Source organism: Dermacentor andersoni, chromosome 11 (genome assembly GCF_023375885.2).
Source record: "Dermacentor andersoni chromosome 11, qqDerAnde1_hic_scaffold, whole genome shotgun sequence".
NCBI classification, from domain to species: domain Eukaryota; kingdom Metazoa; phylum Arthropoda; class Arachnida; order Ixodida; family Ixodidae; genus Dermacentor; species Dermacentor andersoni.
The window spans coordinates 18,260,245-18,278,270 of NC_092824.1; the positions used below are offsets into that span (position 1 = coordinate 18,260,245).

Sequence of the window (18,026 nt, forward strand, 5' to 3'; positions counted from 1 at the left end):
GCACATTGTCAGGATTGGGGGCTCAATCCCATCGCTCGTGGTCCGTTGTCAAGATTGGAGTCCGGCATGAATTCGAAGGTAGCTGGCCCATGCCGTCGTCCAACTTATCCACGCTGAGGACGTTGATGAAGGGAAGAACTGCTTCTCATCGAGAACGAGGAATATGGGTTTATTTACAGTATTTTAAATCAGTCTAACATGACTGCTTGAGAAAAAGCGTGTCAGTCCAACATGACTGCACGAGAGAAGTGTCTCAGTCTAACATGACTGCTCAAGAGAAGTGTGTCGAGCATCCGCACAACAGCCGTTTTTAAACACTCGGTCCGCCGGCGATACAAGGTGACGCGAACGTTCGTTTACTCATTGTCAACTTGCCGCCGCCCCGCAGAACAGTTTACGTACACATCGGCACACACATTCTGATGCCCGGCGCCGGCGACAGAGGGGCGCCGTTCCGCAGAACAGTTTACGCCCACACACACGCAAACACACAGGTGCGAAGGTCTGGAGCCGACGTCAGAGGGGCGCCGTTCCGGGAGCTCGGAGACATTCTGGGTAGCTCGTTGCCCTGCGTGCCGGCCGGCGCATGGGAAGCGACATAAAACGGCTTTCCCGTGGCAGCTTGCTCACGCGTAGCAAATCAGGTCCGCGCCGGGGACCTCGGGCACAATAGTTCGTCCGTCGAACCCGTTTCGTCACAACGGCGATGGGGCTGGTGAATGGAGGCGGTTTTCAGCATAAAGCCCGCTTCTTCGAACGCAGCCTAGCTGCAGCGACGGAGAGTGGGGGATGCGCGTCTTGTCCCCCAGTCGTAATTGGGTGGCAATCCTACATTGCAGCTCGCCATTCTTAACAACATGTGTCCCTGGGTGGCACCTATGTAGAGAAGGACTAATAAATCTGCAAGGTTTCATTGCTCTCCGTCCACAGAAAGTGGGTGAGGGGAAATCTTTATTGAACGCCCCTCGTATGTACTTATCATTCCTTTAATTAAGAACTAAGAACTAGTTGTACAAGTAATTTTCCCTATGCTGTCCTTGGTGTCATAGGTTTTTAAGACATGACTAATAAAAATCGGGCCCCTCGGTTTTGTTTCTCCTCGTGTGCGTACATATATATATATATATATATAACGTAGTACCACAAGAAGCCAAACATCGAGATAGATAGATAGATAGATAGATTAACTAATTGATTGATTGATTGATTGATTTCCGGGAACCGTTGGGCTAAACCCAGCGGCTTCCATCGAAACGAACCCCCAGGACGACAATAGCTTTCGCAAAGAACAAGCGCGGGCGAAGGGGGTCTTTCCGGCATACACGACTGCGCGGACCACACACGACGAGGAGTGCGGCCGCGCGATTTCTTATCTCGCGCGCTTAATGCGCGCAAAAAATTTGCGGCAAATTGGGCGAAACTGCGCGCCGCCGATCGGCGGCTGCGCGCATCCGCTCCGCAGCCCGTCCCTGCTGTACACTGCACACTATACACACGCAGCAGCGCACGCCATTCCAAATGCGCCGCCCTGTTACGAGCCCGCACACGTAAGCAGCGCGGGCTGCGTAAGAATACTTCGACCCGTACACGCTTGCCTCGTCGGAAGGGCTAGGAAGGCCGGCGTGCAACCCTAAAAACCTACAGGAGCGCCCTCCGTGCGGTTTGCTGTCCCTTCGCCACTTGGACGACAGATATAATTCACGGGACCCTGACCCGAGAGATGCATTGTACGCTCGAGGGAGATCAAAACGACGCACTGCCCTTCACGACACAGCCTCCGCACGGTGCTTTTATTTTTTTTTTTACCTGCACCTATTTTTTTTTTTAAATTACCTGTAGCAGATAGCACATTTCTAACCGTTGATCTAAACAACTCGACGTGACGGCCATTATTACTTCTGCGCAGAAATAAAAATGCTTAATCGAATAACTAACGTAATCACGCTAACTAAGTTTTAAATAATTACTTCACGGCACACATTTCAATCTGCGAGTTGCAGCTAGCGAGTACGCAAGGTATACCGACTTCTAGAACGAACTCTGGGAATGGCACCGGCTTCGAGGTGCGCGCCGTCGTACGTTCAAAAAAAAAAAAAACAAGAAGAAGACACCGTTGTTCCACTTTAGCAAAACGCTGTTTTATGCATCGACGCACAAAAGTAACGAATTTGACATTCAAAACTGATATCTCGAAACTGAATACTTGAAAATTTTTTATAAGTCGATTTGTCTCGCAAGCTCAAGCTTGTATCTGTCTTGCCCAAATAAAAAAAAAATCGTGAGAAAGTTCGTAGATACAAAGATATGCCTTAGAGTAATCAAGAAAAATTTAATTAGCGTAAATATGTTTATAAATTAAGCATTCTTATTTCTCGTAGAAGTAAGGGCGCCACCATATCGACAAATTTCGATCAGCGGTTAGAATTGTGATATTTTCCACAGGCAATTCTTTGTTTAATTGGTGCACCTAAAAAATAAAGAATAAACGCCCTGTATAGCTAGCTCAGAAACAATGGCATTGCGCTGCCGAGCTTTAGGTCACGGGTGGGAGTCCCTCTCGCCCGCTTCACGATGGGGCTGAATTGAAAGAGCACTCGTGTACTCATGCTTAGCTGCGCGTTAATAGGCAGGCGGTCGTAGCCAATGCGCAGTCCTACACTACGGCGTGCCTCATAATCAGATCGCGCTTTTCGGTGCACAACACCTTAGAATGTATCCAATTTTTCAATGAAGGCAACTGAACTCCGCGACACCACCTCTGAATGTGACACCTCCATCGCTATTCACTCGCGGTCGCGAGCGCGCTCCATGTCACCGTCTTCTCCCTGCTTCGCCCTTCTCCCCTAAGTACAGACCTGCCAATAGCGCGCGATCCAAATGAAACGACGACCACGAGACGAGAGTGATATATATATATATATATATATATATATATATATATATATATATATATATAGAGAGAGAGAGAGAGAGAGAGAGCTGGCTTACTAGTTACCGTCATACAACACTAAAAAAAGTACACAGCTTACCGCGATAGGGGGAGGCTTGATAAGTCGGTGTGTGACCCGAAATGGAACTCTGACTTTTTTTTTTCGTTAAGAGCAAGCTTTAGCTCGACGACTCCTATCTAAACACACGGGAAAAAAGAAATCGATTTTTATCGGCAACCACTGCACCGAATTTTATGAAGTTTCGTTGCATGCATCTAAAGCAAAAAAAGAAAATTTATATCTAGTGACTGTTGAAAGTCGGTTTTTTATTCGCGTCATCGGTTTTTTAAATAGCAAATAGTTGAAATTTGCCAAATTTAAACGAAACTATCAAGTTTCAGGCTCTAACTCAGCAATCAAAAAACGACATCACAATTACGTTAATCTCATCTGATAATACATCTAAAGCGGACAGAATTAATGTATTATAAATGGCTCTCAAATACATCCCTAATATAGCAGTAATACTTCTGCAAAACCATGGTAAACTTTGGATGTTGCAACGGATGCAGTTTACAGAAGATCACAGCGGCCGCATTTCGACGCGGCCGAAATGCGAAAACACCCCTGTACTTAGATTTAGGCGCACGTTAAAGAACCCCGGGTGGCCCAAATTGAGGAGTTTTTTTTCGAAATGGGTCAAATCCACGTAAACAAAAGTTGAGAAAAAAGCAAAAATTTGTTACCGGACCTAAATGCAACGCTAGCAAAGCTATTATATGATATGCTTTACATGTCGGCTAGGGCAAGTTTACGACCACAAGTAATGAAAAATTATGCGGCAGATATGCCCAATATTAGGGTGAGAACTCTGGATTTGGCTCGTATTGAATTGAAACACTGGATTTTAGGCGGTATTGTTATGAAAACTTTATTAAAATTGGCTTTCCAGAATGGCATCATGTAATAATGACAGAAAAGCTATAATAACATTGGCAGCAGGGCTTTGCTGTGCTTCAAGAACAATAGAACTATACTTGAAGAGCAGGTGCGTCTTCTTCCCTACTAGAAAATCCTATTTGTTTTCAAACGGGTTTCATCAAATAGGGTTATGGAACGGGACCCCGTTTGATCCTGTTCAGTCCTGACCTGTTTAAATCCTGTTTATTCCTGTTTAAACCTGACCCGTTTAAATCCTGTTTAAACCTGACCCGTTTAAATCCTGTTTGATCCTGACCCGTTTAAATCCTGTTTAATCCTGACCCGTTTAATCCCGTCCTATCTAACCCAGACCTGTTTGCCCCTATTCAGACCTATATTTTGCTGCATTCATACCTGGTCCTTTCAGAATGGATTGATGTTGCTTAATATAATTTACTCTTAAACCTATTTTGTACATTTGTGTATTTGCGATCAGCATTGAAGAGAAGTATATCTGCATTATGTTTGCAACAAGAATGCCACTTTCACATGTAGGTTTGCCTGGTACATTGCTTGATACGAAGATAAACACAATTTTCGGCATAAATTGATTAGCACTACCAACACTGATGTGATACATCATGAACAAGTTTTGTATGACCCACGAGTACGTTCTCTATGTATGACCTACAAGAAAATGCACCTTGAAGAAGACTGTACCTCATTTTCATATTTACTACTAGTATGCAAATGTAATTCTTGCAGATTTAGTATTTGTTCGATTACTTGTACTCGTTTTAATGCAGTGCTTTTTGTTGTAATGGTTTGTTCACAAATCCACAGTAAAGCGTAATTTTGGGGTGAAAAATGTCAGGCAAAGTATTGGCATGTACTTGTAAGTGAAAAAGACAAGTATACTTTACGTAGGTATTTCTGTACAACAACTTGAGCTTTCATTAAGCCTGAAGTCATCCGGCTTAAAAAAAAGCATGTCATAAATGTCCCAAGCACTGTTTATTGGACCTTCTAACGGTATTTCGATGCATCCAGTCTGCCGAGAGAAGACCGCTGGAGTGGGTTGCTTGGGTGAGAGCGAGCAGGGCACCTGAAAAAGTAAAGCCAATAATTTATCTTGACTCATGCAACAGGTTGGCACATAGGCAAATTCGCCTATGTTCCCACAGATAAGAAAGGTTCAGCATTCCGGTCATAGGAGATAATGACTAAATCTTATTGAAAAATATGTGGTTTCATGCAATGCCTATGTTTCAAGGGAACATGGAGTACTGTGGGAGAATAAGCTGTCATAATTAGCAGGCGATTGAAGCAAGTGTTATAGGAAAAAGATGGACACATCGTTTGATTAGCAATAATTACTAGTATTGAAGCAACAGAATACAAACATGAAATACCTTTAAAAACAACACCGACAGGTTGAGATAATAAATTATTCAGAAACTAAACCCTTCTGCCAGCAAAATACCGTAGTGTACTGGCTTTGACATTGCGCTGCTCAGGCAGAGGGCGTGGGATTGAATCCCGGCCACAATGGCTGCATTTAGATGGCAGGGAAATGCCAAAACCCCTATGTAAGGTCTATTGGGTACACGTTAAAGGAGACTAGGGATCCCGCCAACTTGAAGTTATAAAAACCGGGGTAAATTTCGAGATAAGCAAACTCACAAAAGTAGAAGGCCCTGGCCATGCGAAGACCATATAAAGCCTTTTAAGGTAGGTGCCAGCAGCCGCAAAATTTCTTGCAAAAGCGAAATATAGCAGAAGCGGTATTTTTCCGTAGATCACTTTTGCAAGGTATTTTACAACTTGACACCCGACATGTTGGGCATCTACGGGCAACAGCAATTCTTGCACAGATCATAGCAAACACTGTTGCACCTAGGTATACATAGACACATAGGTACAGGTACAGTCGCCGACTGATTTTCCGGACTCCGAAAATTCGGACTTGATTACTCGGTCTGCTTCACGGCACCGCCATTCTCCCCATGGACCATAATGTATAACAACTTCCGAAAGTTCGGTCGCCTTGCAACCTCTCGTCTGATTTTTCGGACACTCCTTGAGCCAGCTTGATCGAGAGCACCATGCACCGACTCTGACCGTTGCATGGTTCTACTTGCTGAACGACATTTTTGTTTTGAACGGAGCCTCCTTGCTGCCCCACGAAGTGGCGCTACTGCAAATCCCTGCTCATCATCATCGTCTCTGCCTGGTTTGTAGCTACAGCAGTTCCGGTCTCAGCTTAGTATGCCATGTCAAGACAATCCAGCAGCTGATTTGTTTGTTTCTTCGTGCACGACGCTGCGAGTAGGCCAGGTTTTTTGTTTGTGCAACTGATGTCGGCGTGACGATGTTTGATGAAGCAAGATGGGCCAATTCATTCCACTAATATCTAGAATAGCTACCTGTAAGCACCACCTACCTTTCAACAACATTTGCAAAGCAGAAAACCTCATCCTGAAAAGTCTGCACATGACGACATCGGTAGCATCATCAGCGTGGGGCCTCAAGATAATTCGGCAAGCCAAGAAATTACTGATAGCACGAGTGCAAGCATGCCAACAGGAAATCAGTGGCTGAATAATGCACCTTCTACCAATTGGTAGACAGTGCATTTTCGCAAAGCCCTAACTATAGCAGATCATTGTTCAGGAGTTCCCGAATGCACAACTCTATGCCATTTTCACACAGACTCTAGGGAAGCACCTCAGCACAGTTGCAAGAAAAAAAGCTAGATGCCCCAAGAGAAATGAGCCCACTCAAGCCATGGAAGTTGTGTTTACCTTGTCTTCCTACAACTACTCAAAACCTAGGACTGCTGTTTTGCACAAGGGAACAAACGTCAACATTGGTGCCTCGCCCAACACAAGTGGTCTGCGCTGTAGAAGGTGCCATAAGTCAGCCCACAGATGAGGCCCACACCAGTGCTGTCAGTGTGCTGTACAAATTGCAGAAGCACAGCCTACAAGCTTGTCTGCCTTAGTGTGATCGCACCAATGAACGAAAACTAACGAATCAAGTTTGTTTCGTGCCGAGAACAGTTGCCTCATGCTGGCTTGGTTTGTTGTGTAGGCATGTAAATAATGAAAAGGCCTGCATCACTATCTCTGAAAAAAAAATCATGTAACAAAGCACGTACAGTACACAGGTGCAGTGTCTATCACATACCATTTCGTGCAGTAGAGGCTACATCGGATAAACCGGCCAATGTATAAATGACTGGCAGCGTGACCAAGCAAACTTGATGCATGGGTCAGTTAGCAGTGGTAGTGCACTGCTCTCGGCGCACATGCACCTATGTTTGAAAGCTGCTTGATCGTGACAAAATATAAAGACAAAAGTGCTGGAGAGATATCTGAGGCTTTTCTTATATGTGTGACGAGGAACCTAGCGCTAGCTCCCCATGCAGAGAATTACTAGACAGTGAGACTGCTTCTTATCATTGTAAAACAAGTGTCACGCTCACCATGTTTCTGTGCGAACAGCATGTATTCAGATCTATTCTCCCCCTTTCACCTTTTGCACAATATCACTGTGCGAGCAATAATACTGAACTGTTAGTAGCACTCTGTCCTGTTGCCTCCTTTCTTTCCTTGTGAATTGTGCGCTAAATAAGGCTTTTTTTGGTGAAAGAGTGCTAGTTTAACGCATAAACTAGCGCCATCGCACTTTGCAATAAAGGACTGTTATAATTCTCTAAAAATTTGTCCATGCAGAACAGTGTCAAAAGAACACCTTAAAGAAAGAACATGAGTGTATCTATCATAAAGACCAATCCTTGTCTTTTTTCCTTAACATAATTTTCAATACCGATATTGAAGTACAAGCTCACCATATTATATCACCTTGTCAATGAAGCAAGGCACAATGGTGCCCAACTGTCGCGGGACCAACTTGGATGTGGAGATCAGCGCAGATCAGCAACATAGCATGGTCTGCTTACACTTCTTCTCCAGGTCCAGCCATACCTACAGCAGCTATAAAACAAGTGAGCTTAGAATCACAAGCGAAACAATAAAAAAAGTGACACTGAACAAAGCAACTTTCGTTAAGCATAAATAGGATCGAAATGCTGACATTATGCCCATAAGTAACTTCACTTTGAGCAACAAAGCATCCAATTTAAGAAAGATTATATGTATCAGCTATCTATGTGAGAAAGATTAATCGAACGCCCTCTATTTGCCATACCTCTCCCCTTATGCATGGATGTCTCCCTGACTGAGTGAGCTGATCCCAGGTATAGTGTAATTAAAGGTTGTCACTTGGTGGGCCAATCCCGATACCATTGCATGACTTGTACAATAATTTTAATGTGTTGTAATGCTGGCCATCCTGCAGGCACTGCAACATTATAGCACCCATAAGGCTAATGGTATTACCTGATAAGGTTAACTAATAGGTGTCCCCAGAAGCATAACTCGGCATGTATACTCGGAGGCCATTATTATAAGAGAAGCAATGGCAGAGGTGAAGCTTTATCCTGTGCCATATGCAAAATGGCCGAGCACGCCCAGCTTCTGGTTACATTCTCACTTGTGACCACTGCAACAGGCTGACTGACATGCGTAACCAGCAGTTTGTAGGACCACATTTTCACACCCTGCAATTTGTTTTACATCTGAAGAGGTCAGCCTCAAGCTCCATGATGCGCTGCACTCAAGAAGCATTATAAACTGGCAACATTTAAATGCTATGCTGCATGGTTTGTTGCATGCTTTAGGAATTTACTTATTTATTATACACATAGCTCATAGGCTCCAGTTGGAGTATTGCATGAGGTGGCAAGAAAACAAATTCTGAACAAGGAGAACATTCAACAAAACAAGTCAGACCAAAGAAGAAAAAATAACATACTCTCCTAATGGGACTATGTATCTGGCAGCTAGCTTCTAAAAAAGACAATTAGGAATCTTTTACTACTGGTAGCGCTTTAGGGGATGGAATGTAGAATTCCAAGCTTCATACACTTTTAAGCCACCTTTCGTGGCTTTTTGTTTTGAACTCCTATTCTCTGTACTATTATAGAAATGAATACCCCCTCCAAAATAAAACAAAGAAAAACATGTAATGCACAGTAATGTAACACAATAATGTAATGCACAACAGTGAATACTTAGAAAAATGTAATTAAGAACATGGAGTCTATGTGGGCACAGATGTTAGAAGTCTACATGAAAGCATAATAATAAAGGTGGGCAAAGCATTTATGCTTTTGTCGGGCAAGCTGCAGCAAGACATACAGGTAAAGCATGCCTCACAACACAGTCCCTAAAAATATCTGTCACAATACAGTGAGTAGGTATATCATGCATATCTACAATAGCTCCTAATTATATTTAACTCGGAGGGGGCTACCTATGTAACTTGATCAAACTGAAGGTGGGCCAAATTCTAAATATACGATTCAAGTAGACAGAAAATGGACGTTATGAAAATGCATCTACAGCAAAAGTGTTGTACATTATTGTTGTACATTATGTCATACCTGCCAACCTGTGAACATAATATTTTGTAAAAATGCTGCAGACACTAAATTCTTTGTTGGGGACATAGCACACATTATTTTAAAGCTTGCTCTCAGCACCCCCATTGTTGCATACACACACACATTATTAATAAAGGGAAAATCGCACATCTACCCGCTCGTAGCAATTGCTACAAAAGAAACCCGTACGGATTCCTCGAAAGGAAAGCCTCACAATTGAAAAAAAGAAACCGTCCAGGTCTGGGACTCAAACCCGGGACCACCGCCTTTCCGGGACAGCCGCTTTACCATCTAAGATAACCAGGCAGCTAGCAGATGGCCGGGCCAAGTCGAATTTGTCGACAACATGAAGCAAAGGCAAGGGTCTGACGTAATAGTTCTGCGGAAATGCGCAAGGTGTAGAGAAGTAATTAATAAAGGAGAAAAAAATATTATGTCAAACCCTTGCTTTTGCTTCGCGTTGTCAAGTAATTCGACTTCGCCCTGCCATGTGCTAGCCAGCTGGTTATCTCAGATGGTAGAGTGGCTGCCTCGGAAAGGCGGTAGTCCCGGGTTCGAGTCCCGGACCAGGACGAATTTTTCTTCAACTGTGCGGCTTTCCTTTTGAGGAACACATACAGGTTTCCTTTGTTGCAAATGGTACGAGCGGGTGGATGTCTGATTTTCCCTTTATTAATTACTTCTCTCCACCTCGTGTGTTTGCGCAGAACTATTACGTCACACACACATTATCAACCATTATTTAACTTGTCGTGCAGCACGAAAAGCAGCAGCGAACTTGAAACCAGTAACTGACAACATTTTTTTTTAGATTACAGAGCTTTACGCTGCTTCAGGAATTTATCTGACTAAACTTCCTAAAAGCACGTGCCCCTCTGATGTTCTCGTTAGAGATATTGCATCGCTAATAATAAAGCAGTACAAGTACCATTATAATTAATTTTTTACATGCATTTTAACAATGTCATACCGTCAATCTCTCAACAGCTTTAAAACATCTTAACCAACACAACTTCATTGTCTTTCTAAAATGACATTAATAAAATTGTAAAATGAGCCCACATTTGTAAACCCACGAAAAATTCAGGAGTTTCCAAACATGAATGATACCAACAAAATCTGCAGCTCTTGTAAGTGGCAGCAACTGCTTTGCACACACCTTGTCACAGCATGCACATCAGGTACTTTTCCGTGCTGTTGAGGCTGCAGAAGTGCCGCAAGTGCATATGTGGAGGTGCCTCTGGTTCACAAAATCTTGCCATCCCTAAACAATAATAAATACTTATTTATTGTAATCCCTGCTGAAACTGCAAACTTGTGATATAAAAAGATCACGTCATATTTTGAAAAAAGTCTCATACAACCAGTTACATGAAGCTGCAACTGGTTGTGCAAATATCTGATTGTAACATCACAGGCGGTTAAATAACACGTAAATCGAACTGTAGAGAACATGAATCTACTATGAAAAGGTTCACACAAACGTACAGCTGTATAACGTGAAATGTGAATTGTACTATCAAAAAATTCCTTAGGACATGAAAAGCGTTCCAAAACCTAACTTGTCTATGCGGCGCAACAAAGCACTGCTCCCAAAGGACGATGCGCTTAAAATTACAACAGACCACCTCATTTCTGGAGAGACAATACAGAAAAGAGAAAGATTTTTCGATTAAAAAGAAACATTGCTTATGTAATTTCGGCTTCTCTGCTAGATCGGAATCCTTTACAAGTACACGAAAACACACAGGACACTAACACACGTCATCTGACGACACACTATAAACAGAAGAATTTCCATACAAGCTAAAAATCTGGCCATGCGTCGACGAAGAAATCGGGTGCTATCTCGCGCAGCCGTTAGCTGTGACGACGACACATCGACGTACTACTTCTAGAAATGACTATACCATTTCTTAATGAAAAATTATGTACACAAACAGTAACTTTCTTTGCTTGAATTTTTGTGCCCATTTAGATCAAAGAACCACCCGCGCTAGCGTGCTTCATAGGTGAAAGTAAATAAACCACAGATAGAGCTGTTGGTAACATGAATACGTTTTAGGGCAATTTCCATGGAACTTTTTGCTAAATGTGCACTGCGACATGAAGAACAACCATTTGAAAAGCACATTTATAATTCTTGCTGCTTTACAAATCCGGATCCGGTTGTTGTACGGATCTTGCGATACGTACAACAACGCACACTTCACGAACCATAGACAGGAAGAATGCGCGCAAGCGCCGGACTTACCTTTCTAGGCGTACTCGGAAAACGCTCCTTTTAGCGTCACAGGTGCCGCGGCATCGACTGCACCAACGGTCCTTCCGGCGCACACACTGTTGAATTGCGGATCAACTACAGGACGTAAGAGCACAACTTTCACCAAATTCTTCCGTACAGCGCGATACGATGCGACAGTGCCAGAGGAGGAGATCCTGTTCATGAGCCCGGAACAAAGGAAGCGCGAAGGGTCATATCTTCGACATCGGCGCACCACACGAAGGATACTGCGGGCTACATTACGCGGTCCCAGGGGTTTTGTGATTCTCAATGCATACAAAATGCACCACAATTTCTCTCGGCACAGCGTACACACGATTAAACAACTACATCGGACGGCGTCAATGCAGCAAGCACTCACATGTGGCGACAACTGAGGACGGCAAAATAATATCACCTGTAACTTTACCGGCGCTACCTGTGCTGCCATCTGTAGGCCGCCACCGAAAGCGACCGTGCTTTCGGTGATCTCATGGATGGTGACGGCGTTGTATTTCGATGTTATGCGAGTCGTACAGCGTCTTGTACGACGTGTTTCAGCAACGTTGCTTTTAATAGAGAGGACAGCAATCTGCGTATACGCCGTAAAGACGTCTCAACCACTTGAAAAACACAACAGCAAATTTTCAGTCTGTCGTATTTTGGGACGTTGTGACTGTCGTTCTGTTCTCTGTAGTGTGACGCCCTGTAGTCGAAAATTCTGTAGTTCCTGATCAATATTTGATTAAAAATTGACAGAGGTCATTTTAAGGTTATGTAAAATTATTAATACGAAATAAAATAAAAAAATAAAAGTAGAAAAAAAAATGCCTTTTGTCTAGGATTCGAACTTTGGACCTGACGGTTCCGAGATAAGCATCTTACCACTGCACCACGCCGAACGTCACTGCTGGCGTATGTTAAAGCTATGTCAAGAGCGTAAATTGCTGTCTGGGTTGCTGTTTACATTTGCATTTTAAAAGCCACGATGCGCTTTCACTTCACCGCGTCAACTGCCGCATCTCTAGATGAGCAAAAGTGTTGTTACCATCGACAGGTACATCGTGGAGTGCTAGACCATCGATTTTTCTGTAACGATATCCATATTTCATACGAAATTCAGAAACAGACAACGGTGACCGGGGACACTGAGGGTTGTTACTGCTAATTTCGACAGTTGTCTCTTGCTCTTTACACTTTTGAGCTCGCATATAATTCGTGTGTTCAATACAATATAGCTACATAAACACTCGTGGGTGAGTCTTCATCTCGACAGAATACTGGCTTCTCACGGCAGCGCTGTACCAGATTAATGAGACCCGAGCGAGACAGCTTTTCACGCAACTTTGTGGAACAATCCAAAACTTCTTTCCCGCTTCGCATATGCTTGTGCAATATTTCTGGGAAATTAACTAATGTGTCAGTGTAACCGCACATGTAAGTCCACAGGCCTGTGTGCCCCATCTTACCAAATAAAACAAAACGGATACGCAGCCATTCCCGCAGATGGTATGATTTTGATCAGCGGCCGATTTTGAGGAGGCCGGTAGGGCGTTGCTGGTGCCGCGTCGTCACGGCACAATTATAACAATTGGCAACGTCGACTTTAATGCCGGTGTCGGTGCTATCGGTACTGCCGGCTCCAAAGAAGCACGATTGAATACCGCGCAAGAAAAAAAGTACAGTGTACACCACCGATGCGAAGCTGACATTTTAAAGGGCCGCGACGGAAAGTGCTTCTGTTGCGACTTCAGAACTCTTGGCCGTCGCGACCGAATGTTTCTGTTGCGACGTCAGAATCGCTGTCGTAACGTCAGAAATGTCTGTCGCAACTTCAGAAACGTTAGGAACTTCTGTCGTACAACAGAAATTGCTGTAGTTGCAGCAGGAATTCATGTGTCTTTTTCAACTGGGCAGGACCGGGAATCGGTTTGAAATTCGCAGCTAGCATATCGCAGTTTGGTCTGTGAATGTTCCGAGGTGGTCACGCAATTTCTGTAGAGCTTGATAATGGCCCCAATTTAGCACTAGGGGCTAAATTGTCAGGATGTCGAACAATAAAAAGTTCCTCCCCAGTTCTATTCAAGCATTAAACTCGTATGCATGATACCATCCAGTATGGTTGCCACAAAGCTCCAGAATAAACCAGCTTTTGTACCAAACAGGCGACCCTATATGGTGCCACTGTGTCCAGTATAAGCCAGTTTAGTTGCAAACAGGGCCCCTGTTAAGACCCATTTCTGCTTGAACTGGTCGTGCCTATACCTGCTTGCATGCCAAACGGGACCCCGCTCAGCCCTGTTCATGTGTGAACTGGTCCAGTTTATACCTGTTTGCATGCCAAACGGGACCCCGTTCAGACCTGTTCGTGTGTAAACTGGTCCAGTTTATACCTGTTTGCATGCCAAACGGGACCCCGTTCAAACCTGTTCGTGTGTAAACTGGTCCTGTTTATACCTGTTTGTTGCTAAACAGGTCCCTGTTAAAACCAGTTTAAACCTGTATAACCCAGTTTGAATTTAAATAGGATTTTCCAATAGGGTTGGCAGCATAAGCAGCTCTCTTCTAATTCTTCCGCAGGATCATTTCCTTGGGCGCGCCTGAAGACACTAACGAAGTACGCAAGCTCTTCATTGTCTTGCCAGGAATTTCCGAAATGCTTCACAAGAAGGCTGGTCACATCTCTGACTTTCATTTCGTTGACGTGGTGTGCGTACAGTGCACATCTTATGGGTGCTTGTGCAAGGGACCTTCCCCTTTTTAGCACTGACACGAAATTTGACACAGAAACTTTATAGTGAGGCTCTGCTCTAATTTGAGGACTCCTACCAGCTGCATTTCTTTGAATGTAGAAGACCTTCGTTTCGGTTATCTTGAACGGCAAGCTGGATGTCGACTTCATCACCGCCGTGCAGTAGGCCTTCCAGTCGTACGCATGCCAATGTTTTCCAAGCTCTAACACAGTGCCGTGATTTGAAAAAATCCTTTGGTAGCTTTGTGGATTCAGGATTTCTTCGTGTCGTCTAACATCTTTTTCAATTCTGCCAAATACCCTGTCTGGGGGTAAAAAACTGTGTCCTGTGACAGGAAACACAAGGGAAACTACTGAGACACCTGCTGGAGCCTCATTCTGGAGCCACCAAAGAAGCATGCAAAGCACATTACTGTTCTTGTTTTGTCCAGCACAGCCATCGGCTACTAACCGCACCTCTCTAATTCCTTCGAAGTTAGCGCTTCGAAGTGTATTATGTACCGCACTGGCTACTTGGTTGCTTCCTTTGGAGCTTTCATCTTCGCTCCATGTGTAGGAATGGATGGCCTCTTTGGGCATTGATCCATCTGCCTGGTTTTCCACCACGCAGAGGTGGTACTGATAGAGCTGGCGGCTGTAGTAGGCTTCCTGGTCCGGAACTTTGGGGAGCACTTGATTTTGTTGGCAATCAAATGAGAATGTTTTCAAGTCTTCCCTCTTCTCACGCAGCAGGGAATAAAAAGCCTTATACTTCAACTTGTGTACACGTTGCTCTGTTATGACACGCTGCTTCTGTGAAACATCTCCACAAGTTTTCATCTCATACGCATTTTTCAGGCACACAGAGCAAACGTCTGTCCTCGGTGTTCTGAACGAAAGATTTAACGTCGCTCGAAAAATGTGGTGAAAGAAGCCATACTTCACCCTCACATCTTCGGGTGCTTGTTGGTTATAAATCTGCCACAGGTTTCGGATGCTCTTCAGCTCACTTGGAAGGTATAACTTTTTTGTCTTCTTCCGGTTGTAGTGCGACTCTCTTGCCCGAAGTCGCTTAATGAAACCCACAACAGCTGATCGCTTTCGACCGTAGCGCTTGATCTTCTGGTCACCTCCACGACTGTCGGCTTTCACTTCACCTTTTTCATGCTTGTGCTTTATATAGCGAGTAACTGTGCTGTGACTAATATCAAGCACTGCGCAAAACATATCGCGACAAACACGAATCTCTTGGCCATTTTCTATCCGTACCTTGTGAACAACAGCAAGGCTCCGACGAGGTTCCGCTTCTTTTCCTCTCCTACGTTTTACGGCTGTTGGCGTGCAGTACATCAAAACGAACGCCTTTTGTTCCACGCTACACAGTTCGTAAAACTTCTCCTTGAAACGTTTAGTGGATGCTTCTGTCACAAGCGCACACCTGAGAGTCTTTTTCGCGTGTTTACATTTTGGCAACGGCGCATTCTTGCTTTTACAGTGGTGATGCGGCTTTTTTTCACTTCGCCGTCGACGTCTAGGGATAGATCTTTCGCCGATCTCTTCATTGCCATCCGAATCCATGAACAACGATATCAGAAAAGCGAAGAACTCGCGAAAACACGAACGAAACACTCTGAGCTGTCAGGCGGGAACCAACTCCTTGGCGGGAACTGACAAGGAGGCAGCGATGGCTAAATGACGTCATGCCAAAAGCGCTCTCCTATTGGGCAAATGGATTTGGCTCATTTTGATCCGTGCAACAGCTGGATCTGGCTCAATTTCGATACGAAATACGATCTGCGAACACGTTCGCCTGGCGTTATTTGACCCATTTCGTTGCAACGGTTTTTCTATGAGAAAGTTGCCTAGTTTTTCTTGTCATTACCGTTTTATCTGACCCAGTTTCGGTTTGTGGATTTGGCTCATTTCGAAAAAAAACTCCTCAATTACTCCAAATCCGGCCCACTGCGGCGTGCCTCACAATAAAATCTTGGTTTTGGCACGTAGAAACCCATAATTTAAGTTGTTTGCAGAACTGCAATATCTGTTTTTGGTGCAGAGTTACGGATTTGTAAACTTCGTATGGTATCGCAAAACTTTATTGGGGTCCTGCAGATCGCGAGTCATCACGAAACGGGCCGCTCTCACGTGGGAACCGGAAGGCCAAGCCTCCGGGCCGCATGCATCGTGGCCCTGCTGGACAGGCCCGAGTTGGTCAGCCAGAAGAGGGCTGCGGAGAACCGCCTCCCACCTGGCCGACCTGTTATCGATGATAGGGCGGGACCGGGCACACCGCCACAGCATGTGTTCTAACTTCGTGCTTCAACTTTTTTTTTTATTTTACAGCGTAGGTATAGTTATGGGCTCATTCCAATAGCCGTTTCGGTTGGCGATGCTGTCCGCCGCTGCCGGTGTCCGTCACAGCTATCGCCGGGAGCGAGAAAAAAAAATACAGTCCTCTCCGTGATCAAACCCGGGCCCTGTGCGCGGGCTTCATCTATATGCTCTACCACTGATTGAGGAAAAAAAAATACCCAGTTCCCGCCGTGATCAAACCCGGGCCCTCTGCGCGGGCTTCAGCTACTCTACCACTGAGCCACGCCAGCGCTTGCTAGCTTGCAGCGGAAACATGCCTTACACATGCCTCCTAGCGCGCGAGGAGACACTCGATGTGGGATGCGCACCGCGTAGCATCGATATGTGCACAGATTTCACAGCAGTTGCATATTACTACACCCGGCGGCACGCCATGTAGCAGTTGCATAGGTAGCGGCACAAGGTAGGTACAGACGTCGTGAGGAAGAAAAAACGATTATGGAGATGTATAAAAATTGCTTTAAAGGGACACTAAAGCGAAACAATAAATCAGTTTAAATTAATGGAGCATTGTTTCAGAACCCTGCAGGCAGTCATTAAAAAAAATAGTTTGATTATTAGATGAGAAAATGAAGGTCCAAGTATCAGTATTTGAATTTCGCGCCTAAACCCCAGCGCCGCCACGTCAGTGTGACGTCAGGGATTCCAAAGTATGTTTTCGCATTTGGGCCGCGTTGGCTGAATAAAGGTTCCCGAAACTTGCCACGTTTAATATTGGGTTCCTTTAGAACACAATGTAGTCAATCTGTACCGCTATATATAATTAGTAGGCCCTAGAATATACCATCAAAATCCAAGACGTCACAGCCCCCAAATGAGGGAACTCAAGTAGGCGTCGTCACCCGTATTTCGTTCTTGCGCTTCTTCTGGCTTACCAAACGTCCTATCGTTGTAAGAGTGGTGTTTTTGGTGTTGTAGAACGGTAATTTACTGATGCAGAAGAAATAATTTTTCACTTCAGTGTCCCTTTAAGGAAAAACATGTATGGCACACCTGATTAAATCAAGCAGGCTAGGCGACTACTTGTCAGCGTCCAGTTTCTGAGGGGACGCGAATAAACCATCATTACCATAATCATGAACAGCATCGTATCGTGCTACGTGTTAATTAAAAGTTAAATTCTGCGGTTTTACGTGCCGAAACCACGAACTGATTACGAGGCGTGCACGCCGTATAGTGGGGGACTCCGGAAATTTGGACCGCCTGGGGTTGTTTAAGGTGGACCGAAACCTAAGTACACGGCTGTGTTCGCATTTCGCCCCTATCGCAATGCGGCCACCGCGGCTGGGATTGGATCCC

At 44.5% G+C, this 18,026-nt stretch overlaps 1 protein-coding gene and 1 long non-coding RNA gene across 2 annotated transcripts in view; both read right to left on the reverse strand.

Moving 5' to 3' along the window:
- Positions 1-18,026, reverse strand: part of Pur-alpha (Purine-rich binding protein-alpha) — a 291,757-nt gene that overhangs the window by 243,236 nt on the left and 30,495 nt on the right. The gene's annotated exons all lie outside the window — the stretch shown is intronic.
- Positions 4,847-12,504, reverse strand: LOC126517387 (uncharacterized). Its single transcript, XR_007596177.3, has 4 exons — positions 11,615-12,504; positions 10,520-10,624; positions 7,705-7,849; positions 4,847-4,956 (listed from the first exon to the last, which is right to left on the reverse strand). It is a non-coding gene; the product is annotated as an uncharacterized lncRNA (long non-coding RNA).